Here is a 7,080-nt window from a genome sequence, read left to right as displayed (position 1 = left end):
TGATGAACGAGGTTGTGAGCTGATCGGACTCTTTCATCATGATCTAGTGATAGCCTGAGTAGACATCTAGAAAGGAGAGGTTCTCGCAACCCAAGGTGGAGTCGACTATCTGGTCTATGTGCGGTAAAGGAAAGTGATCCTTTGGACATGCTTTGTTGAGCCTAGTATAATCAACACACATTCTCTATTTCCCGATCTTCTTTTTAACAAGAACAGAATTGGCAAGCCAGTCGAAGTGGAATACCTCTCTGATGAATCTGGCTGCCAGGAGTTTGGCGATCTCTTCACCTATGGCCTTGCGCCTCTCATCGTCAAAGCGGCATAGGCGTTGCTTAGCGAGCTTCAAGCCCGGGATGAGGCACAGTGCGTGCTCGGTGACATACCGCAGTACATCGGGCATGTCAGATGGCTTCCATGCAAAGACACCATGATTGGCATGCAGGAAGTCGACGAGCTCGCATTCCTATTTGGCCAGGAGTTGGGTCCCGATCCACACCATCTTGGTTGGGTCAGTGGGGTCAATCCCCACCACCTTGGTTTCCTCGAGTGGGCGGAAGGCGATTTGTTGCAGTCCGGGACTACTAGGGCCGATGACTCCCTGAGCCGCAGGAGCTCGGACGAGTTGATGACCACGGTGGCAAGCTCAAAATGCTCATGGTCGCACATGAAGGCGTGCGAGAAGGCGTTGCTCATGGTGATGATGCCATTTGGTCCTGGCATCTTCAGCTTGAGGTAGGTGTAGTTGGGGATTGCCATGAATTTGGCGTAGCATGGCTGCACTAGGATGGCATGGTAGGACCCTAGGAAGTCCCCCACTTCCAAGGTGAGGACCTTCGAGTGGAAGTTGGCTCGGTTGCCAAACATGATGGGTAGGTCGATCTACCCGAGTGGGTATGCCTATGCTCCTAGGATCACCCCATGGAAGGGAGAGCCTGCAAGGTAGAGTTCTAACCAGGGGATGCGCATGGCGTCGAGGGTGTTGATGTAGAGGATGTTGAGGCCACTGCCTCCGTCCATCAGCACCTTAGTGAGGCGCTTCTTGTGGACGATGGGATTGACAACGAGTGGGTAGCATCCCAGTCTCGCGATATGGGAGGGATGGTCCCTCTGATCAAAGGTGATAGGAGATTCCAACCAGCTAAGGAAGGAGGGGACGGCCGACTCAGCGACGCATGCCTCCCTATAGCGCACCTTGTGCTGGTGCTTGGACCATATGGCATCGGATGCACCGAAGATCATGATGCATTCCTCAGGGTTGGGGAAACCGTCTCCGTCCTTGCCCGCCGCGCCTCCTTTCTTGGTTGTCGCCTCTTTGTTGTCTCCCTTTTTCGACCCACCGGCCTATCGGAGGAAATGTTTGAGGAGCTCGCGGTCCTTGTAGAGGTGTTTGATGGGGTAGACGTGGTTGGTGCATGGGCTATCCATGAGCTTGTTGAAGTGGTCAGGTCAGCTCTACTAGGGATGCTTGCCCATGTGATCAGCTACGACGACCAACGCGGTGTTGTCCGGTTGGTGCTGGTCCTTTTTGTTCTTCTTGCCCCTCTATGTGGAGGGGCCTTCATCTTGGTCCACACGCTTGGCCTTGCCTTTGCCCTAGCCTCCGTTGAAGACCACTCCGACCGCCTCCTCGTCCGAGGCATGGTTAGTGGCGACATCGAGCAGGTTGCGGGTGGTACGGGGCTTTAGGCTACCAAGCTTGTGGATCAGGGACTCACTGGTCGTCCTAGAGAGGAATGCACTGATGACATCTACATCGATGACATTAGGGAGGAAGTTGCATCATTGGGAGAACCTGCAGATATAATTCCATAGGTACTCGCTGGGCTTCTACTGGCAGCTCTTGAGGTCCCAGGAGTTACCAGGGCGGACATACATCCCCTAGAAATTCCCGACGAAGGCCCTCTTAAGGTCTGCTCAGTCACGGATGCTGCCGTGTGGGAGGAATTCAAGCCATGCCTAAACATGTTCCCCCACACAGATGGAAAGATACTGAATGATGAAATAGTCATCATCCACCCCTTCGGCTTGGCAGATGAGCCAGAAATCTTTGAGCCAAATGTCGGGGTTTGTCTCTCTGGTGTACTTGGCGATGTTGGTGGATGGTCGGAAGTGCTGTGGGAACGGCGCTCTCTAGATACGCTGGTCAAAGGCTCGTGGTCCTGGGCCCTTAGGGCTTGAACTTCGGTCATCTAGCCGGCAACCACGCCTAGGGCGCATTTCACCGCTCCCCGTGATGGTTTGGCCGAGACCCATGTCACCTACCCTTATTGCCACCCGGTGGATGTCATCATCATGCCGAGCCTGATGCCGATTGCTGATGATGCTGCGAGCTACAGCAGTGAGCGGATGGAGCGATCCATCTGGTGCGTCCGCACTCCCCTAGTGGGGAGAGAGGGCACATGTCAGAGTCACGATGCGGAGCTTTTTGCCTATTAAACAATGGTGGCTTCTACTAGTGCTCAGAGGTTCTGGTAGACCGCCCGCTCCTGGGGGTCGACAGGTTCGGGAACACCCTGCACAAGCATTGCCACAATGGCGATGTTCTAGCAAGCCCGAGCGAACTATGGGGGGTCGTTCCCCTCGTTCATGATGTCACGCTAGACCCAGCGGGTGCAACCCCGGGCGCCACTCGTCGGGTCATGTGCATGGGGCGCAATGTGCTACACTGAGCGCATCGATGCAGGCGGCGGCAGGTTCTGCCGCCGTCGTCGTAGCTCCTCGGTGTGCTCTTGTGTAAGGGTGAGGGCCCCCACATGTGGGTCCGAAGGGGTGTGAGTCTGCGCAGGCTCTACAACCACCGGCGGCTACCCCAGAGCGTCCGCCATAGCGCACTCTCAGGACGGGTGGTGGCTAGGTGCCACATCACCGATGCTGGAGCCATCGCTCTCAACCTCGTTATCCAGAGGTTCATGGAGAGTGGTGGGAGCATATCTCGCCATTCCCATGAATTCAGATGTGAGAGGGGGCAGCACTAGCGTCCTTCGGAGCCCCTGAGTGCACGTGTTTGCAGGAGACGCGAGGCCATAGGGGAACCAGTTGTACGGTGTTTACGATGTGGACAATACGGTCTGTCCAGATAATCGGCGAGAGATAGTAAATAGAGAGTAAATAACAATATGTACATTACTAATAGTGGGGTTTGAGCAGAGAGTTTGCTCAGAATGAAGCGTAGGCGCCTCGTCGTTGAAGTCATCGTGTGTCCTAGAGCCGATGGAGGGCGCCCCTCCGACGGGCGCTAGAACAAGTGCCTCCTTATGGAGGTGTAGTACGCCGAGCCAGTCGGCGATGAAGTCCAGGCTTCCAAAGAGGAAGGCCTGGGATGGCTCGAAGATGGGTGGAACCCACATCCCTATGGGTAGGAGTGCAGGAAACTCCAACGAGACGAAGTGAGTCGTATCGCTTGAGCCTGCCATGACGGAGATGGCGGAAAAGTGGGCCATCCGATGACCAAAAGTGTTGAACGTACAACGTCTTCCCCATGACGGCGCCAACTGTCGGTGCAGAAAGTGACCAACACGTAAAAATTTGTAGTTTTGTCGTACGTCGTAATCGGAGGTGGCCTAGCACTCAATGACACAGGGTTTATACTGGTTCAGGCAACGTGCCCTATATCCAGTTTGAGTCTGTCAGTGACTTTATTCCTGAGCCTAGGTGCTCGAAGTTTGCAGTGGGGTTACAAACGAGAAGGAAAAAGATGGGGGTACAAGAGGTCCGGTTGGACTCTAGTCTGAAAGGGCCGAGAGTGATGGGAGCCCCGCTATATGCTAAGTGTTCGAGCATGTGCTTGGTATAACCTTAGAGTGTCTAAAGTTATAGAGGGTGAATCAATGTAGGTGAACTGATCGATCTGAATGAATCCATCTATTGGGAGAGAGCGCATCTCCTTTTATAGATGAAGGGGATGGCCTTGCAAGTGAGAGGGAGAGAGTGCGTATGCTACTAAGTCTTATTACCTACGCCGTCAGGTATAAGATGATGGTAGGCGCCCACAATACTGTTTAATGTCAGATGCACATGGGAGGCTGCGTCGTCTTCTTCTAGTATGGCAGACGTCAGTGCTCGCCATACTGTTGATGCCTAGAGGCATGCAAGGGGTTTTACTATGCTCGTTCGGTATAGTAGTTGTTGCGGGTGCCCACAACACTGTGGGTCAAATGTCAGCTCCTACAACACTATTCTGACATGCCTGGAAACTTATAGGCAATCCTCTGACATATCATGTCGGTACTGTCCTGTAGGTGTATAGGGTATGACCCCCAGTCTTGTGTTTGACTTGAGTGCCCTACCTTACCTTCTCCATCCATTTCCTGGTCCTTACCGAGTGGACGTCTCCGGTCGGTTGGTCCCAGTCGGCTCTGATTGCGCCAGTCGGGAGAGGAGCTATAAGCAGAGGTTCAGCGTATTCCTAGTCGGAGAAGTGGGTTGGAGCCAGAAGTGGTGTTTGGCCAGTCCTTCCATTCGAAGAGTCCGTCGGGAGGCGGGCCAGAGTTGGAAGTGAGGCCTTCCAATCGGAGACGCAGGCCAGAGTTGGAATTGGGCGTCGTTCCTCCTCGGCTAGGCCTTTTGGTTGGAGATTGGATCGTCTTTCTGTCCTATTTGTTATGTTTTTGGGCCAGCCCAGGACTTGTGTGTCGTTCGCAATGTTGTCTACTGGGCCGAGCTCTTGCTGGGAAGCCGGTCCATGAGGGCCCCCGGGTTTATGAACCCGACAATACTAGTTCGGGCAGAATGTCCCTACATCAGCTTGAGGTTGCTCGTGTTATCGACACTTGTTTGTTGTAGGGGTTATGAACAGATGAGAGAGGGAGAAGGTCCCAAGTCTCTGATGGAAGGGTCGAATGGAGTTGAGTCTTGTTAAACTCAGTTCCTTTCAGCATTGAGCCATGCCCTTCGTGGGGCGTTCTGCTTCCCCTTTTATAGTTGAAGGGGAAGGCGTAGATTACATGAGAGAGAGAGAGAAAAGCGAGGAGGAAGAAAACCTCTAGGGTCGCGGCACAATTCATCTCCTTTACATGGGTCCCGTCGGTCGGGCGAGGCAAAATCCCCCTTCGAGGGGTCGAGCGAGATAGAGCCCGCACCCTCAGGGTCGGGCGACATGGAGCCTACACCCTCAGGGTCGGGTGTGACGGAGCCCATGTCCTCGGGGTCGGGCGACATGGAGCCCGCACCCTCGGGGTCAGGCAGGACGGAGCCCATACTTTCTGGGTCAGGCGAGACCAAAATATTCTCTTGACCATCTAGGCAAGTTAGCGCTCGTGACCATCAGCTTTCTTCTTCCAGGTGTCCCTAATACTGATACCCGACAGAGAGCAAGGGAGAGCAAGGTTCGGCCGACGATGATGGCTCGCTGGATCCGAGCGACGCGGTGGCCTGGTGGCGGTGGCGTAGAGCAAGGCGGAGGAGCAGGTAGGGTGTGGGCAAAGAAGAGAGAGGGCGAGCAGAGTGGTGGCGGGGCAGGGGTGAGGGAGGGAGCTTAGTTGGTCGGCAAGCTCTGGCTTGGGTTACGGGCGGCGGAGATGTAGGGCGAGCAGAGTTGGGCGCGGGGAAGGAAGAGAAAAAGAGAGCGGATACGGAGGGAAAAGGAACGATGGCAAACGATGCTCGGCACGGTGGCATCCGCAGCACTGAGGCACTCAGCCTCGGCGTAGTCTGCGGCGTCCCCGGCCTCGAGCGAAGCTGCGGAGCAGAGCAGCGGGGCGAAGTAAAGAAGGAGAGGGAGCTTGGGAGAGAAGGAGCGACTGGAGCCTAAGCTCGGGGCAAGGTTCGATGGCAGCCATGGCCGCCTTTTATAGGCGTTGGGTGGTCGGTTCGCGGAGAAAATATCTTCGGCGACAACCGATGATGAGATGGCGTCCTCATCCACGCGCGAGAAACGACTGCGGAGAAAGGTGGTCGCGCACATGAGGTCGGCGGCGACGGCGACATGAACACAGTGTGGCCGCTGACTTCTTGGAGAAGATGAAGATGACAGGCGGGCCCTACTCATCGATGAGATAGAGGAAAGGGAGAGGAGAAGGGTTGCGGCGCTGCTGGGACGCGCGACTTGGGCTGGGGCGGCCCAAGCGGAAGGGAAGAGGGGAAGGAAGTGGAGGGGAAGAGGTGGGCTACGCCTGCTGGGCTGTGAGCAGGCCGGCCCATTGCAGGGAAGGAGGGAAGGGAGGAGGAGAGGTGAGCACGGTTTGGGCCACGATTGCGGGCTGGGCGCCGGCCCACGTGGGGAAGAAGGGGAAGAGAGGGGATGGGCTGAGCCTGGGCTATAATGGGGAGGAGGGAGGAAATGAGCCCGAGAGTGCTTTTCTTTTTATAAATTCTCTTTCTTTTTCCCAGTAATAAACTAGACACATATATGCATGGTTTGAATGTAAATTCAAGGAGGTTTGAAATATGTGGAGCTAGGTGAATTAAAGGGGAGGTCAAGGAGAAGTGTTTTTGGTGGAGGATGACAAGGAAAATAATTTGATGCCAAAATAAATTCTAGAGCAAGCGAGCAACCAATCAAGCATACACACAAGCATTTGAACAAACAACGCGCGGACCATGAATTTAAATGTGAAGCGATTTCCTAACCCTAGATAATATTCCTATGGCTACAACTAAATCCTACGAGGCACACAAATGCATATGGTGAATTTTGATGCAAGGGTTTTGGAAAACATTTTCTTTTGAAGATGGTTTTATGGGAAAGAAACTAATCAAGTTTTAATTTGTTGTAAAGATTTAAAAAGTTAAAAAATTTAATGGATTTTAACATGATGCAAAAACACAGGTGTTACAAAAAGCTTCTCACAGAAAAGCTATACCAAACATGGCCAAATACATGCTCTAGAAGAACATATATGTTCAAGTTAATCACTTAACATTCACTAAATCATTTGACGTACTCAAGGCTCAATCAACATTCATACTCAGTGCAAACTCAAAACTCAATGATTTAATAACTATTTAATGATTTATTAAGCAAAGAACATGATGTTTTTGCATAGATTATACTCCTCTAAAGTAAAGGAACGAATACTTGCCTTTGGTCATGATCGACAGTTGTAAAATATTTCACGACTAAACCAAATGGCGGTGTTTAGT

This window comes from Miscanthus floridulus, chromosome 12, assembly GCF_019320115.1.
Source record: "Miscanthus floridulus cultivar M001 chromosome 12, ASM1932011v1, whole genome shotgun sequence".
Lineage (NCBI taxonomy): Eukaryota > Viridiplantae > Streptophyta > Magnoliopsida > Poales > Poaceae > Miscanthus > Miscanthus floridulus.
Note: the sequence above shows the minus strand (reverse complement) of the source record.